Here is a 13,515-nt window from a genome sequence, read left to right on the forward strand (position 1 = left end):
GGAAACAATACTAAACCGGAAGTAGGAGTGCGGTATTACAGCTTTGACACCGCCTCCAGTTAGTCCTGTGACCATTTAACATTCTAAGCATTATTATCTGATAAAAAATAATAATAACTGGCCAAAAAGATCTTCATAATTTCTCCTCTAGCTTTAAAACTATAATTGACATATATGTATCTATGTGCATATATATGTATATATGTATATAATTTATTTATGGATGGCACTTTAAAAGGAATCTACCGTTAGCCGGAAAAATGCAAAGATGTTAATTACTTTGTGGCGCTATACTGACATCCTTTGGTAAAGTTTGGTTGATTGCAATTTGATGTGGAGATAGATAAATAGCGAGACAGTTAAATGTTTAAGTAGGTAGAACAATCCAAATGTATTTATATCTGTCCACACACTCATTTGGGTATGAAACTCATATTTATGAGAAAAAAAAAAGTTAATAAGAAAAAAAGGGACACTGTGTCAGGTTCTAACACTAATTATATATTTAAATTTTTAATAAAATATTTTATCTATGAAGTATTAAAATGCAAAGATGAGGCAGAGAAGACTGGCTCGTGGACATTCCAAAATGATGAGCGAGCTATGCACTCCTCTGACAATAAGCAACAAGAAAAGGGATTGGGAAAATCAAGCCGAGAAAGTTCCCTGAAAGCAAAAAATAAACATTTAAAACCCCAACGAAAAATGACTCTGGTAACACATCAGATCTGGTTGCAATTTGACTTGGCGCTCCGATAATACGTGGATTTCGGTAGTCTGGTGTAAGGATGGTGCAGGAATATATATGCCAGAAGAACTATCTGTTTTAGAAAAAATTGCAAGAAGCAGTCCTGTTCCTGAGATTGCATTACGGACACAGGCGGATTAGATTGGGCTGATTACCTTAGCCTTGAAACAGAGAGTCTTTCTGCCCTGCGGGGGAGGGGACGCCTTTCAAGCAAAGCCCTCCTCTCGGATGCGCCCTCCCCTCGCATTCACTTGCAAATAGCTGTGTGCTCGCAGAAGCCAGCGCTTCCCCAGTCTCTAACCTTCCCATGGCGAGTGCTGCAGCTCTATCAGCAGAACCTTTCTCTCCGTGTGAGGAAGAGCTTTTTTCCCCCCTTTCCTTTTTTTTTCCTCTCCCCTTAATCAGAAGCACTGAATGAAAGCCAATCAGAGAGAGAGCTCGCCCCCGTTTTCTTCGGCTCCCTGCTGTCCAGAGTTAAAAGTGATGCTGAGAAAGAGCTTGAGTTAGATTGAAGTAGAATCAGTGATAGAAAATAACAGCCGAAAACAAACAAAAAGGGGACATAGTGACAATTTCTCCTGGGTTATTTTGACTGGAACCAACTTCCACTATCCAGAAGCTGATAAAAAAGGTAGGAAGACTTCATTCACCTCTTTTCTTTTAACTCCCTTAAGGGATTTTATATTCTTCCACTTGAGGGGTGGCGGGGTGGGGGGGAGAGGGAGGAGAGAAATGTTTGTTTTTAAGTTGTGTTTAGCAATTATTTCAAAATAGTTATCTTTAGTACCTAAATAAATAAGCATACAACTCTCTATATTTAATTCTAGCAACAACTGCTTCGAGTATCTATATAGGCAACGTAAAGCTGGATAAATTATATATTATGCTCAACAGTGGGTCATGATATTAGAGTTTGTGAATTCATTCACTTGGAACAAATGCTAAAAAATATGTTATGAAGTGAATTTGTCATGCCCAGACTTGTTCATCTGTATTTTAAAAATCAGTTCAAGAGATAACATTGTTGGTGTGAACTCTAACATCATCTAACATTACTTTGCATTCCATATGAATGGATTCACTCTGCACTTATTCATAGTCATAGTTCATTGTACGTTCAATATAAAGAGAAATGACAGGCAGAAGACAGATTCCTTGAAACTGCCAATGGTCACTAAGCATCTACATAAATACAATAGATTGACATTCATCAGAAATAGAATAGGCAGAATTCTTATTTTCAATTTTATATCTGAGTCAGAAGTATGGGGGGGAGAGGTAAAGAGAGGGAGAGTAAATGCATGTAGTCAGCAGTTGCAGCATTTATTGTTTCTGCTGCAATAAAATCCATATTTTATGTGGTGTTAAATTAATGCAGCATATTGCAAGTATAAATGCATGTCCCCAACAAGTAACTATTGATAACACTGTAAGTATGGGGAAAAGCAGTAGTCTGAAATTATTTTTATGCCACTAAAATAAAAACCTACTGTCTCCTTATTATTGAAAAAGAGGAGTCTACAGGTACAAAGACAAATATTGTTTTAAAAATGACCTATCATCTTTTGCTTTGAAAAAAACAGATCTGAAAAAAATTGTAGTCCTTCATTCCAGTAAAAGCTTCTATTATCCAAAACTGCACATCCATTACTTCTAAGCTCTTTGGGGATACATTATTTTTTCTCCTCTTTTTTTTTTCTTGAAGGATCTATATTAAAAATAATCTGTCCTTCTGATGTTGACAACTGTTATACTTCAATGCATATGTTAGTAGACTTTCTCCCTCCACACCATCCCCCTCTCTATCTTCCTTTAAAATGTAGCTACAAGAGCTTCTCTGTGGTGAATAACACTTGGCAAGAGTGTGCTCATTTTTTAGGTCTGGTATGGTGAGGATTTTTAATTAGTAGAACTTTCATGAAAACATTATGTCATTGACAGAGCCGTATGTTCATTTTTAGTTAAAGTGATGAAGAAGAAAGGAAGAGGTTATGTCCTAGAAATATAGGTAAATGCTAAGTTGCATAGATAATCTGGCCCCTGCTCCCCCCAGTGTACTAAATGTGGCACATATGTATTCAATGTGCAATGCATAAGGAAGGAATGGTTTATCTGGGGAGGGATGTGGTGAAGAGACTGGAGAGGGCACAAGTATAAACAGCGTGGATCTGTGCCTTAGGGACACATCAGATACAAACCCATTCTGATGATAAAAATATAAAGAAATGCTTCTTTCACTTTTTTTTTTTTTGGCTGTGTTATTAAAGTATGAGTCAATGTCTGCTTTCATTAAATCAAATACTTCTTGGGTTTCAAATACTTGCTGCGAACAAATTGACTTCCCTGGTGAATGCATATGCCTTCCCTGACTCCAATCAAAGAATAGAATTCCATACACTTAAAGGTTTGGGGGAAAAAACCGACAAACAAAACCAAAATCTCTGGGAAATGGGAAAAAAGAAGGTAAACTGTATGAGCATCCACCTACATATGCATATGTGTGAAGTCAGTGGTTAAATGGTTTGGTACCTGATTAATGCTCTAGGTGATGTTCTTTAATTTTATAGAAACTGCTTCTTAATTAGAACAGTACTATGCAGGTAATCAATTGAATATTTCATTGTTAGATTTTTACCCACACTGTGGTTTTCTTTAAAAAGGAAAAAAAGAGGATAAAAAATTGATTTTAATTTAGAGTGATATTTCTGACATATTATTTACAAAGTTAGTGTAATCTGGAAGAGGTATTTATTTATTTATTTATTTTCTTGTGAAAAATAGACTATTTGAAACTGGAAAGGTTAATTTCAAAATATGTGACTCTTGCATAAAAATAAGGTGAATTTCTTTACCTTTACTTAAGTTTTTATATAAGCAAATAACTAAGGCAAAGTATATACTATCTGGGGGGTTTCTGTGCTTATGACTGATTTTCTGTTTCTTAACCTACTTTGCAGCAAGTGATAACGTGTCTTACTGGAATATGTCATTTTTATACCAAATCATTCCACTAGGCTGCAGCACAGCAATAGTATTGGCTCTGATGATGCTGATTCAGCAGCAAAGTGAACCATATTCTTGTTAAGTGTTATTATCAGTAACAGTGTTTCATAGTAAGCAATTAATACAAATCAGTGATGTAAACCCAAGTACCTCTAGTGTAGCCCTTGGGCATTAAAAGCATTAGCCACATTATATTCTTATTTCTACTATGCAAATTACATTCTAATACTGTCGTCACGTTAGACGTACTTGTAAAATACTGAAATTATAAATAGAAAAACATAAAAAGTATTTATGCCAGTTATAAGTAATTTTATGCAGATATTTGATCTCTAAATTTCAGGTCTATAAAACTCTACTTTCGATTAACCCAACGTATTATCTGGAATAGTGTTTCAAAAGAGACAATATACTAACCATATTATATATTTAAGAGTCATGTCTCGAAGAGATTGAAGTTAAAAACCAAGTAGCAAGAAAAATTTCCTCATCCTTCTTAGACTTGTACTGAGCAATGGTAAAATTGATTAAGCATTATACTAAGTATAATATATGGTTCCTATTATGATATTTTAAGGAGTAAAAAGAAGAGTACTTGGAATGACACCATAGATGCATATTTGAAAAACTGAAAGTTAGCACAGACAAATCTATTTTTCTTTTCTTGACACTCATACAGACCAATGAGTTCACAAAAATATATTTTTTTGTCATAATTGCAATAATCTGAAATCTACAGAAAAAAATACAAGTCCTAAATTTAAAAGAAAATCTGCCTTTTTCTTTTCTGGTTGGAAACTTTGGATGATATTCACAAAGCATTCGTATACTTTTCTGCATTTACCCCAATAAGTTCAACCTTCAAAATTATAGATTTTTGCTCATGCATAAGAACAAGGGACCATTTCAAACAATTACCAAGCAATGCCTGTTTCGTAAGATAACAATATCAGCTCTGGGTCACCTGTGCCCTCTTCTTTTCTGACTGTAGAGCAGACTCACCTCACTTGACATTTTGGTATGAGCCCTTGAGCCCTTTTACAATCCAGTTGTCCTGTCTTTCTTGAATAGAAGGGCATCTAAAGCATATAAGGCCATTTTGCTTTTCCCACACCTTTTTGTCGTCATTCACTTGAACTAACTGTACACACATATTGTCAAAAAATAAGACCCATCACATTAAATTTTTAGATTTCTGGGAATGTATTATTCTTAAACTAATATTAACAGTGATAAGTTGAAATAATCTGACCTGTTTAAAAAATTTTAATACAACTTTTGCTCAACTCTATTATCAATGCAACTTCTCACAAAGAAGTAACTCTTTTTTTTTTTTAAAGAATGAACGTGCTTTATTTTCATCAGTTTCTTTATATTTTTATCCTATTTCTTTCTTGCAGTGTATGTGATGACCTATATGCTTTATGACTAAGAGACGTTGGTTAAACATTAACCATATTAGAGTTGGAACTAAAGAAAGGGAAAGCTGCAAATTGAATAAGAAGGAGTAAAATAAAATCACATTTTACATCATTTTTGGAAATGAAATGTAGCATTCCTTCAAAATAATGCCTGCCTGTGGGAGGCTGAAATGCCTTCATATAAAAATCCCTTTCAGTGAAGGGATTCGTATCCTTAGAGAGTTTGTCAAAAACATTATAAGCACTTTACCAAATCACGTGGTTTCAATTTTCAATCTTTTTTCAAGAAAGCAGTCTTGATTCAACATACTCTTTATGATGCAGTGATATAAATTAAAGTCAAATGACATTTCAAGCTTCAGGACAGAATTAAACAATAGACTATAAGATATAATACAACATTGCTTCACAACAGGAAATTCAGCATTAAGTGACATTTCTAAACACTTGAGAGCCCTGCTGATCCCCATAAATTTAGCAGGTCATATTCTCACTCTCTCTCTCTTCTACCCCATCTCTCTTTCTGTAAATCTGTGTCTATTTCCATCTCCCTCTCTTTTTTCCTTTCCTCTCCTTCCTCATTTAAAACAATTACAAAACCCCTTGAATAAATGTCCCATGTGCTTTTAAAAAATATTACCCTATTGTAAAGTTATATTTCTGTAAATCTGGTGTTTTTTTGGCCAGTATTCTATCATCTGCCACATTATACATTATATTTATTGCATTAAACTTCGCATTATGGCACAAAGTATATGACAATTGGCTAGAATCTATTCTTTTAAATGAAAGCAACTTTTTTATAAATTTTGTAACGCTGAGGCTTCTAAGGAGTTGAAATTGGCACCAGTGTAGTTTACTGCACTAGCAAACCAAGTATGGGAATTCAACATTTATTATTGAAGTGACTCCTTCAAATTGTCAGAATGTAGAATGTATAGACATGAATTATTATGCTCAATGCATAAGTTATTGATTAGGAATCTTTATTGATTTACTGTGAGAGAGGATATTGAAATGGTTTGACAGAGCCCTGATTTTTAAAACAAACATAAATTACATGTTTCTGGAAAGCAATGTTTCACTAGACATGTTGATTCTTCTTTGCTGCAAGAAACACATATTACCAGTTTGGAATCTAAAAATGAAATCCGGTATATAATGAGCAAATGTCTATTCTAGAGATTGTGGAGTAAAGAACTACCATTGCTTTTGTTTCCAGTTGGAAATTTGGGAAACAGAAACTATAACAATAATTGAGGTAGGCATAATATGTAACAAAATGAAATAATCAATAAATTGAATACAGTAAATATTCTACCTTGAGTTATTCTGGGAATTCTCTCCATGGTTAATGTAATATGTATAAATACAAGAATTAAAGTTGAAATTCAATATCATTATCTGAATAGATCAAAGGCAACCAATATATTTGCCCTAGTAATTGGAAAATTTAGAGTAAATTTTGTACATAATATTAATGTAAGCTTTTAAAATGCAACTGTTTTTCCTTTTGTAAAAATATAGCTCCACTCTCAATAAAATTAAGTCAAATAAACTTCCTTTGAAACCATTGTAAATTCTGGGATTTCTGAATTAAGGAATATTTTCATAATTATTAAAGCAAACTTCAAATTTAAATGAGGCACTATAATGTTTCCAAATAATTTGACTTCTAAAGGTGAATTTTAAATTAATAGGCTCATTTTTTTGATAGATTTGAAAATATTTAAACTACCTGAGGAATTTTAAGGGTTTTGTGTTTCCATGTAAATCTTCAATCTCTAAAGTGTATTTATCAATTATTTTATTTAAAATATTTTCCTTAAATAAACCAAAACATTAAAATTTTTATACCTCTAACTCAAGTGGTTTAAATCTATTGAGAATAAGATCCAAAACATGAATTACATGCTTTCAAAACCAACAGTGTGGTGTTGATTTGCTTTAGTGGTGACCTGAAGAAAATAAACTGTTGGAGTAAAATATATGTCAACTTATTACATCAAGTATGAAACTGATTATCCAAAGATTATCTATTAGCTTAGCCAATGATAATATGTTTTCTTTTCTTTTTTGACTTCTTAAAGCATTATACATTGGGGGTTATTCCTACTCTGTAGTATTGAACCATATTTTGTTACCAGAGTGATTTTTCAATATGTAGTCCCTGAAGAGTGAAATCCAGCAACATGCAGATTTATTCTGCCTGCATTTAGCTCCCTAAATTTGAATATTTCTCCATGAGTAGAAACTTACAGAAAAATCTTTATTTATCTACCCCCTCAACCAAGACTTTAGTTATTCCTTTGGAGATTAGTTAAAAAATGAATCCTAAGCACAGACATATACCTAGAGGCACTGTCACTTTGTCTGTTTTTCCTTTTTTTTTTTTTTTCAACTGCTGAGTGAAGAGTGGAGGTTTTCTACACAATTTCTACACTAAAGAAGTTATTTCACCCCCTTCTGGATGTGTGGAATTAAAAATGATCAATATGAACTCTACCTTTTCTGAGACTTTCTTCTCTTCTAGCTACTGTCTTTTAAAATATATATCCTAGTTTTCAATGGTTAGTACTAGATAGTTCTACATAATATTTAAAAAATTAATTTATAAGCCTTCACTGACTTGAGAATAGACGTAAGTACTTGCTATCAATACTTTAAAAATGACAGAAATGAAATACTCCTAAAATCTAAGTTGAGAAAAAATATTTAGTAATTTTTTTTTCTCCCCTTGGAGTTAGATTAGCCATCATGATGGTGTATGAAATCTGAAATCCAGCCCAGTGGAGATGTGAAAATAGATGAATGGCAACCATAATCTTGACTTCAGAGCAATGAAATTAATCACTTTGCTTTGTAGGTAGAGGCTAGGTCAAGCCTGTTTCTAGGTAGGTCCAAGAAGAAAAAAGTGTGGATGGGGGAGAGCCTTGTCCTTCATTGAAGCAAAATGAAACGTTGCACAGGAACCACTGTTTCCAGAAACACCGTCATGGAAATTTGAAATTTTTGATAGTACTTAGGGGCTCAGTACTTTGAGTTCAAAATTCATAATCATTAAATAACTCTCTTTTGATTTTAAGGTATTATATGTTGCTATTTATTATTACATGTGTTATACATTTTCTTTTGCAGTTTCTATTATTAATTTAACTGATATCCTGGTATCTGTACAACAATTTGCTCAATTTTTCTTTAGCTCCTAATTAATTTCACTCATTTTGGGAGAAGTTACTGTGAGCCATTCCCTTCTGTCACACCTGGAGATACGGGAATGAATTTAGTACAAATTTTGTCCTTGAGAAGAGGCAGGTTCTAATCTGAGATATTCATAATTAAATATCATATAATTTACAATGGAAATATCAGTAGTTGTGTTCTAAATGTTTCCATTTTCATGAAATAATAGTAGAATTAGATGGTAGAACATCATTGGGCGGTAATGTACTCCTCCACCTAACACAGTCTTAAGTTTTCATCTTCCATTAGAAATACTGCTGAAAAAACCCCTCAAAAGCATTTTATTCATTCATCCATTCTTTCATTCCTTCATTTGCCAAGTATTCTTTAAGTGCCTACCATAAGCCAGACACTGTGCAAGCATCCAGAAAGACAAACTTGGGAAGAGAGAGAAAGAGAGAGAAACAAACAAAAGCCTCTGCTACTGTGAACCATTGTGTGAATAATCACATGACTTGTTATAGTCCAGCTTTGATAAATATAAGAAAGATAAGTACGAGGTGTGTTTAAAGTGACTAATACAGGGATCTAACTTATCTATATTTTTTAAGCTGTATCGTTGCATTTACAGCCATACCACATCATTAAAGAAAATATCAGAGTTAGCAGTTTGGTTCAAGATACATTTTTGTGTAGCCTAAGATTTCTTCAGTCAACACCTGAGAATGGATTTTGAATGGATGTTTCCATTAGGAGCAGCCTTTTGGTTGGTGATATGTGGTGTACTTCAAATTGGCAACAGCCAATTACCATCTCGCAGACACGGGGAGCTATATGGGATAAAGCAAGGGCCCAAAGTTGAGTATACCCATCCCCATCAAGAAACCTACAGAAAAATTATGTGTCAGAAGGCCAAATGTATCCCAAATTTCTACTGCTAATTTTTTTGTTTTCTTTCTTTTTTTAACTTAAGATTCAGAGGTATATATGCAGGTTTGTTATATAGATATATTGTGTGTCACGGAGTTTGGTATACAGAAAATTTTTATGAACAGGAGCTTCGTTACTTATAAAGTAATGAAAATAAGCACTTCATAGAAGCCACTGTGTTTAAAACTTGGTCACTCTGTGAAAAAGACTCTTCTATATAATAGTCTGTTTTTGTGAGGACACCGGATGAAGGTCATGCTTAATAGGAGACTATACAGTGTTAAGCCTACATTCTAGAAGCACTGAGATTTCCTTTCTTAGAAAATGCAATGACCCTAATCTAAGTGCTCTCACAAGGTCCTTTGACGGATAAAAGCATGGATCGTGGTACCAGAATGTCTGGATTTAAATCCTGGCTGTGCCACTTACCATATATTTCATATTTAATGTCACTTGTAGTTTTTTCTATCTGTGAAATGGGGTTAATAATTATACTTACATAATAGGGCAATTGTCATGATTAAAATAAGCAATTACTATAATGTCTAACAACAACACCTAATACACAATAGGTGTTCTAGTGCTACCTAGTACTGTCCTTGGTATTATTATTAGATGTTAATTCATGTGACCTATGCTTTTTCATTAATATTGAGTGTGTTGTATTTTTACCACAGCATTTAATATCATTAGGGCTATAACTTTAAATTATTTAAATATTTTAAATTATATTATGTAATAATTTTGTACTTGAAGTGAGAAATTCTTGTTTTAAGTCTAATTCTCTCACTAATTCTACTGACAATGTAATAAATTCTTCATTCCGAATTTTATTTTTGGAAAAATGGGAGTTTGAACCATAACATTTCCAGGTACACAGTTGATTTATCTATTATTATAATTGGAAAGGGCTCATAAGTCCATGATTGTAACTGGAAAGGGCTCAATATAAAACTTTTGTAAATATATTCCATCTCTAATGGTTGTGAAAATGTCAGTTGCACAAAGACTTGAATGTAACCTGAAAACTTAAATTTCATTCTCAGAGAGGCATTGCATGAACTAGGGAATTGATGGATATGAATTTTGAAAACGATAGGAAAAACTCGAAACAGAGGCAGAGGAGGAAAAAATCATAAGAAAGAGTGAGACTAACTGTTGTGAGGTCCATGAGCCACATAAACTCACTCAGGTGAAACATGAGCCATTTCTGAATACACTGCAGTAATGGTTCCTTTCACAGATTCTCCTTCTTGAGGTCAGAGTAATGAGAATAAGAAAAAGAATGATGAACAGAGACAGTGCATTACAGAAATTATCCCATTAAAGTTTTGATACCTATAAATCTCAAGAATAATTCTGCAGTCTATATTACAAGCTGAAAGGTCAGTGGACTACTGATTTCCTAGACTAGGTCCCTGAAACTGTCTGATGAAGACATAGAACCTGCTGCAAAAATGTGAAAAATTTAACAGGTTTTATTTAGATCACTCATTCTTTTCATTCTTCACATTCAAGGGGATATGAAGATCAATTTGAAACTGTTTCTTTTTTTTTTCCTTTTTGTGGTTCTATTTATATGTTAATTTAAAAAGCATCTGGAATGGTTTCTACAGATTACATAAACAAATGAAAACATACATTGAGGTCATAAAATATACATTTATATGGGTTCGTAAATACCTTTTAAAAAGCTTTATTTTAAAAATCCAGAATTATATCACAGTTTTTTTTAAGTTTTATTTATAGCTCAGGGATAATTAATATATTATTTATACCATTTACATACTGGAAGGACATACTTAGCACTTCATTTTATCCAATAACCTGTAAAGATGAGGTAAGCTATAATAGAGACTCCTAAACCTAGCTAAAAGGTATACTTTGGTGTGCCTAGTAAAATAATGCTTGTATTTGCCATAGCTATGCATTTACATCTATTATCTCTTTAATCATGTATTATCTGCTTAATCAGAGTTACAGTTATTGTTTTTCTAATCATTCTGATTAAATGCTGTGGCCATTTCATAGGATTCTTTTTTTTCACAACTTCACTATAATATTTGGCAAAATAATTTGACCTTATGGCTTATTCATCAGGATGGCTAATTTAAAATATTCTATTAATATTACACACATTTTACATTTAGTATAATTGATCATCTAGATGTATGTATACTTTTATAACTGGACTTTACAAGGGCTAAATCTTTGACATACTTTCTCTTTAATTTTCATATTCTTTAATCATAGTACAAAGTTTGTTAACTTGCATCTATTTTGCTTTCATGTAGTTGGAAGTAAAGTGAGAATAAAATTGTGCAAAATTAGAGGAGAAATTAATTTTTAAAGCCCAAGAAATGGTTACTGAATAATTAATTATGCAGACTACTGAAATAGTCATTTCTTTTCAAAATCCTTCAAATTCTTTAAAGGTTTTCAACCATTTCATGTGTTGTTTTGAATGTCTGAAGTTTAAAACAATATAAATTAGGCTTCACAATGTCATCAGAGGGTTGAGATGAATTTACGTTTTTGAAGTATTGACCCATTTATAGGGTAAATAGCTGCTAATATTTCTGGTAAATTTCTATTCACTTGTCCAAAGGGAAAATAACATATTTCGGTGTTGAGAGCCACCTTGTGGTCATATTGAGAATTATTATTCTATGGTACACAATGTTTCTGGCTTTAGATGTTTTTCCAAGTGAACATTGCACTTGGAAGCATTGATGTGAATTACACAGATGTGAATTTACACTAAGGGTTATAAGATGGCATTGAAAATGAATCATTTTTAAATGAATGCCATTTAATGTTTACATATTGACATGAATTATAGCAAATATTGTTTTACAGAATCCACATGAGATCTTTTAAACAATGTTTTTGAGGCAAGATATTATTTTTAAACTAAAATATATGACTGTGCAGTTACAAGTAAGTTCTAATGACTCATACATTTAACCTTCTCAAGGAAAAATTCCTTTCAGAATCCTCTGGTGTTCAATGCAAACAAACCAGGGACTGAATTATTGTTATTTTTGCATTTTGTAAAACTTAAAAGTAAATATGCTACCTACAAGAAAAGCAGAGAACTAATACCAGCAAACTCTGGTCATTGAATGCATTTTTCAGTGGGTTCATTGGAAGTTCAAAGAGACAAATTTGTTTACTTTTTTTTTATAAACTCTGAAACAATTTATGTTTACTTTGTGTAATATACATATTCACCAAATATCAAGCTTCTTTGACTAGGTTTTTTTATAACGTAGTATCGTACTTGCAGAGGAGTAAGACCTGTAATTACTGCTTGTAATTTTACTAGGATGTACCTATACTTAAAAAGAAAATAATATAATTATTTTCTAGAAAATGAAAATAAGCACTGACCTAGGTATTTAAGTCAAGAATGGTCATTGATTGCTTATGTGGTCTTACTCCTCGTTATTTTCTTTACTTTATTATCTGAAGGTAAACACGAATTAATTTGATCAAAATAAATTTTCTTTGTATATAACTCATAAGACTATATGAGCACAAAATTTCCCCCTACTTTATTTCTATATATATAATTATCTCTAGTGATATCTATTTATCAATCGATCTGGATACATTTATGTTACATCCTAAAGTATCAACATTGTCCTCCTCATCATCATCATTATCATCATCATCATCATCAAAACCTGAGTAAAACTTCAGTTGTGACATTGGACATGGAATAGCTTAATCACAATTACAGGATACCGTGGGAATAGGTTCTGTATCACCCATCTTTGGGGCACTGGGATGATTTGATTTAATTAACAGAATAGACCTCAACGGGAACTAAAGACACATTTATAAAATTGCATACAAATCTTATAACAATGATCTCTATGTTATGTGTTAAAGCTATGAGTTGTCCATTGCTATTAGGCAAATTATTTTCTCTAGTTTGAACCTGCCATACTGCCCTTTAATGTAGAACAAGTGGTCAGAACATGTCATTTCTCATGCACAGCCCAATAGTCTTACTGAAAACAAAGATTACTTTGCTTCCCATTAAACCATGCTCCTTCTGTCAACAAAAGTGCTTCTATTCTGAGAGATATTACTATTGATTTGCTTTTATTCTCAAAAGACTGATGGAGTTTTTTTCTCTGCAATGCTGCACACTAGGTATTATTTCAAATGAATATATAAAGCATTTATTTCAACCTCAAAGGGGAGACAGAAATTGAAATA

The 13,515-nt window shown here is 32.6% G+C and overlaps 1 protein-coding gene across 2 annotated transcripts in view; it reads left to right on the forward strand.

The window, feature by feature from the left end:
• Window positions 1-961: 961 nt before the first annotated feature.
• The window catches only part of LOC126955961 (cadherin-10), a 164,803-nt gene continuing 152,249 nt past the window's right edge, over window positions 962-13,515 (forward strand). For both annotated transcript variants that reach the window (XM_050792723.1, XM_050792722.1), the window contains exon 1: window positions 962-1,379. The gene's annotated coding sequence lies outside the window, so the exon portion shown is untranslated. The remainder of the gene's footprint in view (window positions 1,380-13,515) is intronic.

The sequence above is a fragment of the Macaca thibetana genome, chromosome 6 (assembly GCF_024542745.1).
Source record: "Macaca thibetana thibetana isolate TM-01 chromosome 6, ASM2454274v1, whole genome shotgun sequence".
In the NCBI taxonomy this organism is placed as follows: domain Eukaryota; kingdom Metazoa; phylum Chordata; class Mammalia; order Primates; family Cercopithecidae; genus Macaca; species Macaca thibetana.